Source organism: Netta rufina (assembly GCF_964035555.1).
Source record: "Netta rufina genome assembly, chromosome: 3".
In the NCBI taxonomy this organism is placed as follows: Eukaryota; Metazoa; Chordata; class Aves; order Anseriformes; family Anatidae; genus Netta; species Netta rufina.
Window position 1 is genome coordinate 33,636,495 of NC_140125.1, and position 18,465 is coordinate 33,654,959.

An 18,465-nucleotide genomic window follows, 5' to 3' on the forward strand; every position below is an offset into this window, starting at 1 on the left:
GCATTCTTGTCCTGAGTGTTTTCACAGGCATTGATTTCCCTCAGGTAAAAATATATGCACCAGAGTCACATTTACATTTTTGTCTTAGTGTTGCCACCCTCTGTTTTTCAATAAGTTTTTATGCCTTTATTTAATGACATGTAATTTGTAGTAAGTTTTATGCTTCAAAAGAAACATAAAATTCAGTTTATTATCCCATTCTTTATTTGTCAGCTGAGTTCAGCTTGTCCCCCCATGGCATTGAACAGTCATTTGCTAACAACTTAGACAGTAGATAATCACCACTTTTGTCTCCAAGAGTTAAAATAGTTCAGGGTGGTGCCTGTGAGTTTTTGTGTGTACATGCACACCCGTCCCCTGCCCCCAACAAGCCACAGTGACCACAGGCATATCTCCACATATCTAAATACCGTTTTTCCTTGCACAACAGTGGGAATATGTCCTGAGTCACCCCAGCTCGCTCTTTCTCTTTTTCTTTGGAAGCATGCAATTAGCATCTGTTTTTAGTATGTAGTGTTCAGGCAGGAGGGGAAGGAGAGAAGTCCCTGTTGTTAGCTGTTGCTATGGCCTAGTTGGTAGCAGTGTGCAAAATCATAGCCAGCAGAGCTAGAGGGATCGCTCTCCCAAGTACATCCCCACATATTTTAGTTATTAGCTTCCCTTTCCCTGTGTATTAATAAAATATTTTGGAGATGGAGAGTTAAGGGTCACAGCGGAGGGCCAAGCAATGCTCCATCAGGGTGCAAAATAAGCTGTGGTAGGAGGGGAGAACAGAAGGGGCCCACAGAGTGCTGCTCCACCTCAGCACAGAGGAAACACACCTCACTGAAAGACTTAGGTTTCTTAGAAGTCTCTTCTCCGTTCCCACTTGTAATTCACCTGAGCATCACTGCAGGCATGGCAACACAAGAACTCTGATCTGGCAACGTTTTGCTACTTGGTTTCTGAACTTTTATCAAGAGTATCTTATGGGGCTGCACAAAAGACATGGAGAAGGATAGGAGAAAATTAGCAACATTTTAAGAAAGAGAAGCCTCTCAGACCTTTTTAAGGTCAATAATTTGATGTTAGCCCCAAAGGACTCAAAAATAAAATGTAGCTCTAACATTACATCTAATTATCACTTAAAACTCAAGTCTGCTCAAGGTGGTTGCGAATTGCAAACATCAGATTAAACAACTCCTACCACCATACTTGCTGGTTTCCAGTTAGGTCCTTTGAACAAGTACCGCTCACCTCATTTCTTTACCAAATCAAGCACGTTAAGCAAGTTGGAGACACAGTTACAAACACTGCAGTCCAGAGTACCCAGATCAGTAGGCAGCTCTTATGGAGAGAGGTGAAGAGTTGAGTCATGGCCAGAAGGAATGTGTGTGAGTGAGGCTGTAAAAGGGAAGAGATAGCAGCAGAGTGGGGAGTGAGGAGCTGGATGCTGCCCTTTGCAATGGTTCCCTGGTGCTGCGAGCAGCCACAGGGACATTATTAGCATTTTGGCCATGATGCACCAGGCCCTGGGGAGCAAGCTGGATTCATGGATTGACAAAAATCCTGGCTGAAATCTGTTTTGCACACTTAAAATATGATACAATTTTATGATTCTGAAATGTGTGCTAAAGAACACAGTGAATCACTCTTAGAAGTGCCACATCTTTCCCTTCACAACATCCAGTGCAACAGTTTTCAACTATGCAACCACCATGACTTTAACAACACACTGGTGACTACTGGATTTACACTTTCCTACTCTTCCAGTCACAATTAGCCATAGTTTTACTGCAGCATTTTGCATAAGGGTTTGATGTATGATGATCTCGCTTCACGTACAAGATACTACCGTTGTGCCAGTAGTGACATAGTAACATGGCGACCTGGCTCTTTACGGTTGTTGCAAGGTAGGCCTAAACCATGGATGCCCATATTTTCAAAATGTTTTCAGCTATTGTGTATATTGCTTCATTCTCTGAACATACATATACACAATTTGTATATTATATACATACTTATATATATACGTGTATGTGTACAATTCATGTATTGTGTATATTGCCTCCCTCACTGCTTAGGCAGCCATCTTGTTATTGGCTGCAAACTTTCTACATGCAGCAAAGTTTTCCCCACTCTCGATAATTTCTATCAAAGCAGCCAGAGGCAATGATAAACAGCCTAGTTACACGTTTTCGTGAACACAGAGCCAATTTTTTTTTCTTGTTGTATCAAGCATATGTTGAATTGAGCTAGAAGGAAGTATTTGTGTATTTAACTACACATCCTTTTAAAGAGGATGAGCTATTCTGTTGTCAAACCACATTAGCAGTTAGACAAGATGTCTTGTCTGTGATTTGCTGAATATTCAGCCCCGAAAATAATGAAACGGAAATTCTAATCCTAATTACTGTGGGCTGAATGCATGTGCAAATTAACATAGACTAGTCCTCTACATGTCTGGTAGCAAGGAGAGCCATAATTGCAGACCTTGAACTTCTAATGCCTATTGCTGTGGGAGAAGTAGGAGAAATCAAGGTCATTTCCCATTCTTTCACTAGTCTCCCTCTGGAAAGGTCACTCTGACTTTCATTTGAAAAACAGTGCATAATTATATCACGTCAACAAAAGATGTTGCCTGTAAATGTTATGACCTGCATTTAAATTACAGGTGAAACTTGTTCCAGTTGGCTGCCGAATTCCAAAGTGGAATCAGAAGCAGCAGACTGGAAACTCGTGAGACGTAGCTCTAGCACATACTGTGGGTCCAGTGTTTTACCCTTGCCATCTGATTTGACACTAGGCTTTGGGATTTAGCCTGTTCTGGATTTGAGACCAGCCTCAGGGTCTGATACTATACAGCATCGCAGGGTACAGCCACATGGACGTCAGTAGAACTCTGTGGTTTATCCAGTGAGTTCAGTGAAAACTATTTCATCCAATCAGTAGTGCAAGACTGAAATGCAGTTTATCAGCAATCTCAGAGCCTGCAAATGCATGGCTTTTATGCTGCTGATGGGACTTGGCACAGCAGCTAGATACCAATGTTGCAATCAGCAACTGAGATCTCAGTTGCAATATCAGCAATCTCAGTATGATTTGAACACATTTCCTCCAGGATTTCAAAGTATTCAGTCCTCATAGTTGTCTATAAAATGGCTCCTCTATCTACTACAAGCATGTCCTAACTGCAAAACTGTTTACATTAAGGTAATTTTGTTATCCCGTTTATCTGAAGAATCCTTCCGAGAGAAGCTTTGCATAGCAAAACTCCAACCAACTATCTATTATTTGGGTGGTTCAGAAGAGCATTGTTTCCAAGAAAAGGCTTAGCTTTGGCCCTGCTAATTAATAACCATCTTTCCAAAGATCAAAGTACAGAACCTGATCAGGAACAGATGCTGTTTTGTATCATTATTTACATTTTCCTGCCTGATATCCTTACATGTTTTTAATGATTTATCTCCCCTTTGCAATGGATAATTCCACAGTTTTATGAAAGAAAATTGATGTGTCTGTTCTTGGCAGATGACTGCATACCTAAGATTGTGCTGCCCTTGATCTGTACATGGAATTTTTCCCAGCAGGAATGGGAGTTTCATACATGAGTGACCACAGTCCAGGAAGGGAAAAATCCTGCTGCCTTCAGGGAGCTTTTCCTGGAGAGCAATGGGAAAGCAGTGATACATCATGGGGCAAAAGGGCCACAGGACTCAGGCATAAAGACTGGAGAGTGTTCGTAACACGGCGGCGTCTGTCTTTCCCCTCCCGCAAAGGTGTCATTGTGCACATTAGCATGGCACATCCCTACTCTGTCCATTTGGGTGTCTGCAAAGAAATCTTTATTCCAGGTGTTTCAAGGCAGTAGGTGCTGTTGCTAACTCAGGCTGGATAGGTGACATGTCTAAGCAGTAAGAATCTCTTACCACCGTGTTTATGCCAGTAATCCAAGTTCAGGCACACAGCTCTGTTAAGGAAAAGTAAACTCTACTTGAGCTAAAACTGAACAAAAACTGTATGTTGGTGAAACCTAATGGTACCGCGCTCAATTTCCGCCTAGAGAAACTGAAAATAATGACCACTAACTTATTAAATATATATATATATAGGTATACTGATGTGCAAATAGCTCAGAGAGAAGGCAGAGGGATGACAGAAATGACAGGGCAGTAGGTGGCAGAGAACAGATGGGGAGAGAGGAAAAAATTCTTACTCTAAGCGAGATTTTGCATGCATGCATATCCTGTATATAGGCCACCCATCCATGACACATGGATTTTGGAAGGGTGTTATTCTACCCCTTATACATAGCACTGGCTTTCCCTGTAACTAGGAAAACATTTATTTTAAAAATTGAATCAACCCTGACTAAAACATGGGTTTCAGTTACAGGAAGAATAGGTTCATGAACTCCAGCTAGATTTCTGAACCCTGCCATCTTAAAAGCAAAATCAAAAAATTGCATGTCTGCAAAACTCAAACTCCAGGAGGCTCACCTCTCTCTGGATCATCATGCAAACTACCCAGTAAGGGGTTGCAAACTGCACATGAGGCAAAATAGCTGCTAATACTAACTGTTAACCCACTGAGAAAGAAGTAAAAATGAGAATGGGTACTGTGACTTTCCTACAAAGTGGAGCCACTTCATTCTTCTGCTCTGAGGCAGTACTCATAGGCATGTTATCCCAAAACTCATGGTAATCTAGACAGCTATTAATGCTAAACTGGGACAGATTCAAGTCTCCTAAAGAGCGATGGAGAAAGCTCTCCAATTTCTTCTGTTCCTTTGCAGTCCTTAAAAGCTGAGAGGATTTGTAGTCTTGGTGCAGTTACCTATCCCTCCTTCCCCATAAATAAGAGGTTTTACCAGCCAACCCAGCCTCACTGGCCAGTGATGGGTATCTGCAGCCACTGGTGTATGATGTGAACTCACAAACCACTCAGGGAGGACTTCAGCCCCTTCAAGAGAGCCCTTGGTGGTCCTACCCTGGCAGTGCAAACAATGTTAGCAGAATAGTCTTTGGACAAGCAAATGGGCATATCCTCACGGGTATCCAGAAGCTTGACAGCACTATTTTCCATACCATTGTTTGCAGAGTGCAGCTTATGTTTTCCCCACTGAGCATAGCTGTGTTAGTGATGTGGTGTTGTTTCTATAGGTATGCATGGCAGTTCCCAGAAGCAGTAGTCACTGACTCATGAGGGAGGAAGGTTTAGTTCATAGAAGCATTTTACCTCTGCTGAAGTTTTGCAGCTTTCTGAAGGCCCATGTCTACATAGCCAAATGCTATTAAACATCGTGTGGCTTAGATTTCTATATAAGCCAAAACCAAACTTTATTGTGGTCTCATACCACTTTTGCATCACTACAGTCTCACTAATTCAAGGCTCTGGGTGACTTGAGCTGTAAATGGAATCCAACCTGTTGCTCTAACTTTCTATACATTAAAAAGTAGGGTTAATAACTGATCTCCATGCAATTAGCTTGGATTGCACCTGAGGATAAGAAAGATCAGAGTCTTGCACACTACATCTGGAAGTTTCATTTGTCATAGAGGTATTTCTGGCTTTTCCGCAAACCTCAAGTTATGGCTTTTGACAAGTTCATCTCTTCCATCTTCTACCTGCCCAGGGTCAATCAGTGCACATGCTGGTTTGACTAGGATATGAGCAAGCAAGCACTTAGCTGGTTGCATCCGAGAAGATCTGGCACTTGGGCTACAGCTCTCAGTGTTGTTTGTGCCTATGAATTCAAACATACTGCTGCAAATTCAGCAGCTGTGTCTTCCCCACATAGTGAGACCCTTCTTCTGCATATAGAGAAGGTCCTCGGGAGGCTTGCCACGTTCAGGAACAAGGCTGTTCTGTTTGTTGTGGATGTTTACGTGACCAGATATACTCTGCTGAACAGTACTCGAAAAATATCTGTGGCATGTGCTTCATCCCAACCACTCATTCCCTTTCCTTGACCTGCCCTTTGTGGAGAGTATGGAATGTTAAACATTTCTTGTTGGTCTGCCCAGCCTCCTGCTTTATTTACACTTACTCTCCCATTCCCTTATCCTGGGGCACCTTTCAGGATATTTTCTTTCCTGCTGCAAGTAACAGAGTGTTGGTAGGGCCAGATTCTTCAGCAGTAACCAAGTGGAGTTGGCTATGAAGGCTGGAGTCTGTACCCGCTGAAGCTGTATGTAGGCTCAGAAGTAAGAAGTAACAAAGAAAGTTAGGGTTTAAAAATGCTTTAGACTTCCTAAGCATTTCCTTTAAAATATCTTTTTTTTTTTTTTTCTTTTTCTTTTTCTGCTGCTCTGAGAAGTATTTTTAAAACTGTAGGTAAAACAGTCAGTTCTGCTGAAACATTTCTTCCCAGCATAAACAAGTCTTGGGCTCTTGAAACCCAATGGTTCAGTAATAACAGGGCCATCTCCGCTGCATTTAACAGAGATTGTGTAGCAAAGAATGAGCCTCACAGCAGGAGAGCCAAGATCCTGCACTTTCATTCAAACTTATTTACAGATTTTATTTTAAACTATTATAGCAAAACTAAGCTATCGGAACAGTTGCTTAAAAGTTAGTCAGGATTATTCCACTTTCTGTAAGACCACCTGGAAGCTGCTTTAAAATAAATAAACCAAAATAAAACTCTGTTGCCACTTTTTGCATTGAACTTACATGTAGATATACTTGTATATATGTGAGATAGGTAAAGTAAAATAAGGATGCTGATAGACAGGAAACAGCGCAGTGTCAGTCACCCAGAAATTCCAGGTAAATAAAGATTCGGTTATTTCCCCAGACTTCACCTGTTGCCTCAGAATTCATCTACTTTCAAAGCTTTACATCACCTCTTGGTGAGGTGTTGTGATGCTAAATCTTCCCTGTATGCTGCTTAATCTCATCTTTACTTTCATATTTCAGTTTAATGTGCTATGCATTTTAAAAACATGATGTCACCTTCCCTTCTTCAGCGTTATCCTTTGCATTAAGAGGAAAGAGGAAATATGTTTTCAGCAATAAGGTTGCAATAGAAAAGTAATTTTAAAGGGAAATCCATAGAAAAGCATAGAGAAGCCTCCAAACTTTTTTAAAGCACCCTTCTCACATATCATGTTAGATGTAAGATCCAGTGAGCCCATTGTAATGGTGTCAAATACATAATATTCAAGGTGAAAACCACTGGTTTTGTATGTATTGTCACACCTGGATTACTTCTGAAAGTTCATACTTGTAAGTATTGATATATTGCAATCAGTGGATTATGTCCTGTTATCCCTGTTCCTTTCAAGTACAGCTTGCAGGCCAAAGCAATCCTATCAGAAGTAAATAGCTGTCTGAGAGGAGCAGAGGTAGAAATGGGGCCCCACTTCATCTCAGTTGGGTACAGATTAAGTCCTTGAAGTACTAAGAAGATTTCTGTCTGGCCCCTTGTCCGCAGTAAACATTATAAGTGCCTCTAACTTTACAGCAGTTCAAGCCTTGCTTTCTCAGAATAAACACTGGCCAAGATTTTGAAATATGCCTAGTAAGTTCAGATGCCCCCCACATTTCAGGTACTTTGCATGACCCGGTTTACAGGACCTGCTGAAAATACTCCCAGCCACGTAAGGGGACTAGTTCACTAACCAAAGATGCAGATTTTCTATATGCAGTGTTTAGCTGTAGCATTCAGAATCCAGATGAAGACCTAAGACTCACAATTGTATTTGCTAGCCTGGTAACAGTGACACCAAAAATAGGCACGCACGCCAGTGTCACAGTAGCTTAGTATGTTCGTGGCTAAATCACTGCCTGTCTGCCTCAAGTGGTCATGAGGTTTAGATCCAGCTGCCGGCTGCCTGCCGAGCTTTGACCCACGCTTACGAACAGCAAATCTGTCCATGCCTTACATCTTGGTGTGCTTTTTGGTGATAAAGGGGACATTTGCCTACAGTAACAGATGCAAAGCAGATCCACGTCTTCCTCATCCTTTCATCTAACAAGCAGGATAAGAAGGACCTTGGCAGTGGCAAAAGGCTGCTCAGTTCATTCATTCATGTGTGCCAGAGGGAAGTCAGATTTCATGGTGAAGAAAAAAAAAATGTCCAAAAAATCTGACCAAAAAATAGTGCCATCGTATTCTTCCTTGCTGCTGAATGGGTGATTGACCACACGTCTCATCAATAAAGCCATTATTCGTGATCTCAGCTATCTGGTGGAAAGATTCTTTGGGGACATCCGAAAATAACTTTGGTTCTAAGGATTTACATGGGGAGAGGGGAGGAATTCCATGCACAGGCCACGTTCAAAGCATGTGGATTCCTTGTGGTTTCTCATATTCCTGGAGGTAAGCTAAGAAGAGAGAAAATGTGCACCAACTTTTCATTGCACAAGAGCCCTGTAAGATGATCAGAGAGACTTACTCACTAGATGCCAAGAAGTGTATTTAAGGTGAGCCTCTGCCCTGCATGGGGGTATGTGATGGTGGGGTTGTATGGAAAGAGCACCCATGATGTGAGTAAGGCAGAAGAGAAGCCCCAGCACTGCTTTCTTCCCTTTTTCAGTGTGAACAAAAAAGCAGAGGAATCACCAGGTCAGATATGGAAGCAGCCTAGGATTTGGGGATTTAAGCCCCCACTGTGCCATCAGCTTCTTCAGTGGCATGTGGTGAATCATTTAGCCATTTTGTGCATTTGTTCTCACTCTAGGAAGAAGGTTAATAACATTTCATATGGGTTTTTATGAAAGAAAAAAAAAAAAAAAGTGTTAAAGGCTGGGAAATGCGGAATCCCCATAGAATATAGGAGAATATAAATACTTAACGTCAGGGCAGACACAACTGCCATCCACATTGAGGACATACAGTAAGGATTTCTTTCCATGGGTGCAAGCTTGGATAAAAATGTGGGCACCTAGTCCCATAGCCCACGTGAGAGGTGAACAGAACAAGGATGCCCAGAACTTACTAAAAATGTATCAGAAAGTTATCCAGTGCCCATTGCATTGCATATAGACAGTAAATCCAGCTCTTCTAAAACATTTAGTATTTAGTAAATGTCCAAACAGTGTCCAAAGAGTGGAGGAATTGCTGGTGCCTGGATGAGTGCTCTGCAATGATCAAAGCTAGTGGTGAAAGTCAAGGCAATGTCACCTCCATACCCAAAAGAGTAAGGGCAAAGGCAGCCCTCACCAGGAACAGAGGAGAGCAGAGTCGGGTGGCAACACCAAACAAAATGCTTGGTGCAGAAAAAACAAGTCGCTCCTGGCCCTCCTCAGGCCTGAGGGGATTTTATCACCCCTGAGGTGGCTCCAGGCACCGTCCCCAGAGCGGCTCTGCAGTCCCAGCCCCAAACCGGCCTTGGAGCTACTTGGTGCCAGCCTCTGCGTGCAGCCAGGCCATGTTTTTTAAACCCACAGCCAAGAGGGAAAGAGCAACTTGAAGGTGGATGAGGTAATGACAGCGCGTAAAGATTTAATTGGCATTATCATGGCTTAGGATTCTCATACCTTCCAGTGTCTGCACTGAGAGTCTGGGAGAAGCCTTTTCAATTGCACAGCTGATGAAAGAGAAACTAAAATAAGAACTGGAGGGCTATGGGGAGAGAAGTCGAGACAATTCTCCCCACTCCTGTCTATATCAGGAAAGAGGCAAAGGCTTGTATGGAAGGGGAACCCTTGTTGTTTATATCATGGTCTCTTTCTTTGTGTTATCTGTAGCCTGAAGTTTTTGGCAGTCAGTGATTAGAGAGCCTCAGTGACAGGAATTGGGCAGTCACCTTCACGGGAAGCTTTAATAATAAGCTTTGGAAAAGGACCCTGAATAAACCAAATATGAAATACAGAGTATCCAGGTAGTCAACATGAAATTTCAACATGAAGTTGATGTTGTAAATAAAATGTTAAATAAGCAAATAAACAAAATAACCCCATAGCTTTGGCACTTCATATTTGTCTGATAAAACTTCTTCAAGCACAACTTGTTTCTTCCATACCAACAGGGTTTGCACTTTAGTTCAAAGGCCACAACCAAAGCGTGAAATCTGAGATACGCAACTTCATTTACAGAATAAGAAAACTCTGAAAAAAACACTTTGATGTCACCACATGCCTGCCCTTTAGGAAATAGTACTTCAGTACTCGCCTTAAGAACAACCTTCAAGGAGTGGATTTGATGGATACTGTGTACTATTATTATTCTTTTTCTCCTGATAACAATGAACTGTATGAATACACCAATGCCTAGTTCAACCTCCCTCCACCCCCAAAAGCCTGTAAATTGTTCTCCAGAACTTTTGCGGGTAACTTTATCTGCTGCAGGCCCCAGTGTAAGCTTCTGAGATATTTTCTTCCACTTTTCTTACTTGTACCACTGCATTTGCACAAGCAGCCTGTCATTCTCCCTTATATGAGCTTAGGTCTCATTGCAAAAATGGCAATACCCGTTCTTTGTCTTTGCAGACCTGACACTTCCCTAGAACATTTGCAAAGACTTTAATCCAAATACAAACATACAAAGGAGGAGGTAGGGAGAGAACAGACAAATCTAGTCCTTCCTTTAAGACTTGATTTGGTATTGGCCTGAAGTCAAAAACCTGTCTGAGCTGCAGCTACCCACACCAGGAAAGTATCAACCTACCTTACTTTTAGCCATCATTTTCTAAATCCTTCTAATTCACAGTTAAATCAGAGCAAAGTTTACATTAAGTGCAATCAATAGCGTTGGATATTGCCATATTTATCCTGCTTGTCTAATTAAACCAACTGAAAAATGAACCAAATTTCTGTAATTTTTAGTAAGGATTTTTCACTGAACCCATGTACTTGCTATAGACTGTTACCTGTTCACTTGAGGTTTTGATTCCTAACAAAAATAAAGAAGAGACCAAAGACACTCAGTCCACATCTGGCATCAGCTGTCCCAAAGCCCAGGGTTCATATGCCAACACACGGTCCAGCCTGAAAAGGCTTCCTCTGACATTTAGATCCGCACCTGGGTCTTCAGCAGAATGCCCTTGCTGTCACAAGGACTTGAACTGGCCGTGGATTTTACATGAAAACGATTCACAAGCACACTCTACTCCTCCTCAAAACTGAGAACACCAAAACTGCTATCATGAAATGATCGAACCACCATGGACTGCTTAATATAAAGATCTTTGACACTATCATCTTGAGGTGAACTAGAACAAGGGATATAAAGTTCTGATCACTTTGAGATATTTGAAATTTGAAGACTAGTGACAGTCTGATAACTGTTTCACAGGAGTGTATCTCACCTTGTGGCTACCCATGTCAGAATTTCTTGTATATATTTTTGAATCATCAGATACCAGATGGATGGGAACAGTTTAGCATGGCATTTCCTGTCCATTCCTATCTGTGAAATGAATACAGTTGTGTGGCTTTCCAGTGCTTTGATACCTACTGGAATTACAATACAAAATAGAACAAAAATACCTTTACTAATACAGAAGATTTAGGAAGGGAAGGTGAAGTGGTTTGATTTCTAGTTTTAGAGGTTCTGTAATCCTGTATAACAGTCAGATTAGTAAGCACACACTCAATAGAAGTGTATTCTAAAAGTCTGAAAATACACTAATTTATCCATAGAAAAATCAAATGACTTAAATAATCTGATTGAGGGTGCACAGTTCAATGTGCTCTTTTCTAAAAGCTGCTAGGTTCTTACTTGTTCCCAGCAATTTAAAACCACATCAGCAAGATAGGATATCTTCTCTTTTTCCTCCCAGACCTTTACTTTTCCCATATGTAAAGTATATAAGTTTGTAAAATTTTAAAATATGTAAAATTACGATAGCAGCCTAATCAAAGATGGACTTTTTGTTCAGGGAATAAAAGACACATATGACTTTTTTGCTCAGGGAGTGGTATCCCATCAAAAGGAGAAACAGGATCTGCCTCTGAAGAAGGGACTTTGCTATTGAACACATTTGAACTTAATTTCCAATGTTAACATCCTTTTCTCTCCATAAACAGAATCAGGAGTTAATCAAAGAACTTCCAAGTTAAATTCTCCATTTTCCATATCAATAAGAGAAATTCTTCCAAACCCACAAACTCCGTTTTTTCACTTTGTGTTGAAAGAGTGAAACTGGTAGCCAAACCTCAGTATGCTACACATTCAGCAGTGTAGCATCCGTTACATGGGTAATAAATTGCCTCCGGAGGAAGAATTTTCCAGCTCAGATGAGCTTCCAACAGCAAAGTGCAGGTGTTCCAAAGAAGCCCTTGGTTTAGATGTGGTGAAAGGATTTTGCAGATGATAAATCAGAACTATTACTTTAGAACAACTACCTAGTTTTTATTTCTAAATTACCCATTTGCATCACACCTCCTCATCTCTGTATACCCAATTTGAAATGCTCCTTTCATTTACCAGTGTCACGACCACCCAGCGATTTCAGAAAGTGTGTTCTGAGAGAGAGAGAGAGACAGGGAAAGAGCATGAGTGTTCACAGCTGCCCACTGCCAGAATGAACACCCATAAGTAATTTTCCAGGGTATGGAAGTGATTTTGGATAACCTTCAAAATGAAATGCAAATCCATTTCCCTCTTTTAGATATCTATATTTACATGCCTAAATATTCTCCCCGCAGTACTAGCATCACAGCAAAATGAGGGAGCGCAGTTGCAGGCTGTGCTGGCATCAGCAAGCAAGGACAGAAGATAGCCAAGAGAAGTTGATGGTTTGGCCTTTTAGGATGTGCTAGAAAACAAAATACATGGGCAGGATTCTTGGGAGAGTTCTTCGTGTGGTGGCTGGCTACGCTTATACATTGGACTTTTAGGTCTAAATTATTTTTATCATTCATGCTACTGGATTTTGCTATCAAGGTAAGCCTACCCAGATAACAATCATAATTTTCTTCTCCTGCACAGACATACCAGAAACTGCCACCACCAGAGCTTGAAGTGGAATTCAGGATTTTACTTTGAACATCTCAATCACATTCTTTAACTTCTGTGAGGTTTCCTGGCATTAACACATGCCACAATGTTTGGAAAGAAATTTTTGTGGCACCTTGTTGCTGAGTTGGCATTTCAAGGAGGGTTATACTTGGAATCTTTTTTTTTCCCCTCTTTTTCTTTTTCTACAAGAAAATGAAGCTCTATCTACATTTCTGCCACCTTAGATTCCACATGTCTTGTCAAATTACCTTCAAATTCTCACACTGGAACTGTTCAGGTCTCTAAGGTGTAATAACAGTTCAGTAAGAACAAAAATTTGTTCAGATGACTGCCCTTTGAGTTCCCAGATCAGAAACAAAAACAGTTAAAATCAGCACTTTTTAAAATGTACACAAATATATGTTTAGTTTAAAGAGAAAATAAGTTAACACTGCATGAAGTTTTTCAACATTCATGTTTGAAATGAACTTTTCCTCCTCTCCACTACATCTGCAGTTCACCCCATGCAGACAGGCATCGTACATTTTTGTTGAAACGGAAAAATGCAGTAAAATAATACGAGAGAAATTATAGCCACTAATGGCTTCTGCGGAGTCACTGAGGTGTTTGAAAATAGCACTTCATCATATTTTCTTCTAGGCAATTTTTGTTGTCTCCCACAAAGAAGACTGCCAAAGACCCCACGCTCAACAAGCAGTGCTCCTCACAAAGCCAAACTGCTGTTTGAGTCCCAGTCCTTCCCAGGATAACCACTGTCTCGTTCAATGTGTTTGTTGATGAGTATTTCACAGATACATTTTGGTTCTATTATGCCTTGGTTTTTACCTCTTCCAAGACCATGTGTGACACCAAGCTACCATCTGCTCAAACTCTTCCAGATGCTCATGCATCAGCCCAGGGTCAGCTAAGCACATCGCTCATCCCCAGACTGCCAAGCAAGTGAGAGGAGAAGAGCACAGAATGTGTTAAGCCAGCTGGAGACCTGCTCAGCAGGAGGAGCTGCATTCATTTTAAAGCAGATGATATTACACTTAAATCTCCTATCTTACTTGCATACTTGAAACCCTGGGTCGCTACATTCTACTGGATAACCTTTACTTCTAAGCTGCCCCGATATTTCCTTTCACACTACTTCTGTACTGCCTCTTCAATGAAATAAACATTCCCAGCCTCGGAGTAGAGGCAATATCTTGCCATAAAAAGTAATTTCCCATTGCATCTCATTCTCCCAGTTTACCACCACCACTGGTGTGAACTTTGGTATTAACTAAAGCTTCAGAGGCTGGGGATTTTGACCCTTCCATCATTTTGAGGTCTCCTCTCTGTGAAGAACATTATTTTTGTCATTAGCCCAACTTCCACATTTTCCTTCTCTTTAGTGGAAATCCATTTCCCCTAGTTACTGCTGCATGCAGCACCACATAACCCCTGCCCTTATTGGGTTGTGCCATGCCCCTCTTCCCAGCTGCCTTCAGCCTGTCCCTGCTGCCCTCAAGTACTCCATAGGATGCTGACTACACTGCGTGGCTCAGGAAGCAACAGAAACCTACTGCTTGGAAAAGCCATCATGATGATGCCTCTAAGCGCCTCCATCCAAAAGCACCTTTCAAAAGCAAGAATTTTGGAAGGAATCAGAAAGTCAGAGCACCTGCTTAAAATGTCACAGTGGACGTCTGCTCTAGCTAGGAGAGTGTCTGCAGGTAAAATAGAGAGGACACTTTGACTCTACCAGCAGACTAGTCTCTCTCCTTCCCCTCATTACCAGGCACAACTGTCGCAGCTGGAAAACCTGCCTGTACCCTTCTGGTTTGCAGTCTAGGTCCAGCCCTCCCAGTCTCTACCAGAGTATCTCAGTGGTTATGCTCCTAGTAAAACTGCAATTGCTTAAGTTTCTTTCTGTTTCCTGTTTTGGGGAAGGCAGCCTTCTAACTGGCTTCTAGCTCTCCAGTCTGCATTTGAGATATGTTGATCCTATCAGAAGTTATTTTCATAAAACTATGACATTCACAGAAGAAGTAGCCATTGTCTGATGATCCTTTACCAATGGAAAGTATGACTGAATTTTCAACCATTAGCATTTTTGTTACCTGTCTGTTTCAAGAACACTCTTCTCATTGTTTTACAGACTGTGAATCTACATGTTCCCTTTGCTAATAACCAGTCAGGAACATATTCTTGCTATGTATTCTGTAAGTTTTTAATTAAATGACCTCAGTATGACCACTCTTTGAAGTTGAATCCATAAAACATTATTAAAAATTACTCATATGCTCTTACTTTGGTATTAAATTCTATTGAATACGTGTGAAAGTTTTTCATTCTTCACCCTTAGCAAGAATTGTAATTACCTTACGATAGTAATAAGAAGAATAAACAACTTAGTCTGCCAAAAATTGTTTACTTACCCATCCTAGCAGGGTAGCTCCAATCATTATACACATTTTTCCAGTTCTCTAGAAATACAACAAAATGAAAAAAAAAAATATACTTTTGAAAATGTTCAGTAGCATGATCTCATTAACAAGAAAGATTTTTGCTACCAATAACTTAGTACTTTTCTAAGTAAGTGCTTTTGGACTTTGCAGTAATATTATCAGATGATACAATGCTAGGGTTTTTTTTTTTTTCCACTTTGTTTTGTTTTTCTAGGATACTATTTCAATTTTATTCTACTGCTTAGTAAATGCTGGGTTGTCATCCCTTTGAGACTTTAAGCTCCGATTCATAGTTAATGAAGCATAGGCAATAAAGCTCTTATTCATAACTAGTGAAGCACAGTCAAAAGCAAGGCAAGAATCCCAGTCTTTATAGAGGTAGTTAAGAAATAAAGGAAAGCATATCATTTGTCTAAATTCAGTATTCTTAAAACTTACCCTGACTAGTTGCTATGATATAATAAATCATTAGTATGCCCTAGCAGTACATTGGATGGAGTACTCGGATGGATAAGCCAAATGACATGAGCAAAATTTCAGCTGAGAATGTGGCTTTTGAACACAGACTTAAATGTTGCAGCTAGGGTTACAGGCTCATTTTATATGTCTCCTATGGCTCTCAGGCATCTTCAGCTTCAGTAACAGGTTCAAGTACCTGTTCAAGGAGTTAGCACTATTGTACTGAGCACTGGTGTCCTATACCCCATTGGTATTACCACAGGTAATTTTTATGTAAGTACAGTAATATGTACTGTTTGTTTCCACCAATGGATTATTCTTTTTGAATGGATTCTGCTCTGGTCCCTCAAATATTGTCTTAAATAGATTAAACAATGGCAGGTGAGACAAAAAAATAATAATAATAGCATTTTAAAGTTCTATTCTATATGCCATCTGCAGAAGAAATCAAGATAGTTGCCACCATTGTATAGTGTGACTAAATTATGTATTACAGCATAGCTGCAAGAACTGTAAGAAACTCCATTCTCTTTGTGCTGTGTGAAAAGTCCTCTGGGGTAAAATGTTCTGTTCATTAAAATATGAACAGGCAATGCCATTGAATATTCTTCAGCTTCATAAAATCACGCTTGGTAGCACTGTTGACTTAAGTGAGCATTACAAACACTTTCTACCTACTCCCTTCTCCATTGCAGAGCCCTAAATGGCACTCCTGTGGGCTCCTTTGCCTTGAGGTGGGAAAGCATGAGGGTCTGTTGAAAACTGAGGGGCAGATCTGAAGAATAAGGTGCATCTATCACTGTGTTAAACAACTAAATTACTGGTTAAAACTCAGTGAATACTAGTTTATTGAATGCCAGCTAGTAGAAATTGTAAAACCAGTCTACAATTACTTTAGGCTTACCCATCACTTAAAATACAAATTTCCAACTTCACTTTCTTCCCAAAGGTAGTGCTTTTTACAGTCTCTCAAGAGGATCTCCTCAATCACTCTCTTATTTATTTATTTATTTATTTATTTTTACTAGAAAACTGTTCCAGTTTCTCCTTTATCCTGTCTATCTAGAACAAAATACTTCTGTCACTAGGACACAGCTCTAATTACCCTGCATCATTAAGCAGCGTTCAGGCAGCTGGCAGCAAGACAACTTAGTTGAATTTCCTATGATTTTGGACTTCGCTGGGCCTCTCCAAACATGCAATTGGATGTTTGGTTCTTCACGTTTCCTCTGGAGATCAATCCACTTTTTCCCATTTAGAACAGAGCTGAAATGACACAGAATATAGCTATTAGCACAGTTACCTCACTGCTGTAATAATGCAATTTGCTTACTGAACTGTACCAGCCCACCAAACAGCAGACAGCCTTCTCTCAGGTTGCTTTTCTGCCATTTCAGTGACCACTTCAGCTGTGGAAGTAGCTTTCACTACAGCTGGGGCACGTCCACCACTAACGGTACCCAAGTTCCTCTGAAAGGGTGTGCAAAGAAGGTTCTAGATCAGGGTCTGAGACCTGAGACCTGCACCTGGTGGTTGATTGGTAAGCAATCAGCCACCTGGACTGTGGCTGATTGCTTACAGGCATGGGCTGGGCCAAGATGGCAACCACCTCCACACAGGCCTTGCTGCTGGTCAGGTGGGAGACCCTACTCTGGCTGGGCCCCTAGCCTGGGGTGAGGACAGGCTAGGAATCCTCTTCCTTCTGCATAGAATCATAGAAAAATTAAGGTTGGAAAAGACCTTCAATATCATCTGGTCCAACCATCACCCCACTGCCAATGTCACCCACTAAACCATGTTCCTAAGCACCACGTCCACCCTTTCCTTGAATGCCCCCAGGGACGGTGACTCCACCACTTCCCTGGGCAACCCGTCCCAGTGCCTGATCACTCTTTCTGAGAAGAAATGTCTCCTCATTGTTATGCACCCTCTTGGTACACAGATGTACCCACGCAAACTGAAGGTAGGAGTCTCTGCACTGGATTATTTATAAAGGCTCCCTGTCAAAAGTTTTTGGCCTTATTAACAGGAAGTTACATTCCTTTCATTGTAGTTCTTGGATGAACTTGTTGATACACATGGAAAAATCCTGTCCCTCACGTGTGCATGTGGGAGGCACATTTTACTCTTCCTTAATTTTATTCTGGGCTTTGCTACTCTTCACTTGCATTACAAAACATATTACATTAGCACCAACAAAAGATATATATATATATATATATATGCCATGTTTAATGTCCTGAATGCTCTGAGGGAATAAGCTAAAAGCTGTTACTACCACTCGAGGGAATAAGAGCTAAAAGCTATTACTACCACTCAGCATCTGACACTCAGCATCCTCCAAAGCTATCTGTGATTACCCTCAGACCAAAGAATTACACCTTCCTTTAATATCAAGTTTTGACTTACCCCTGAAGGATAAAAGACGTGGTAGTTTTGAATCAGTTAGCACATGGAATTAGGTTTAAAGACCACACTGTAACAGTGACTGACACACGGAGTTGCAGCCCTTAGAAGGAGATATAATTATGATTGCATTTTCAATTCTTGGACAAGTTCCAACTCCAGCACTCCAGCTGTGGGGTTTCATTGTTTTAAGTTGCTGTCCCTAAATTGTTAGATAATCTCTACCTCAGATGTAGATGCTACTAGGAGATGCTTTGGTGTGTTCTGCTCTCTGTC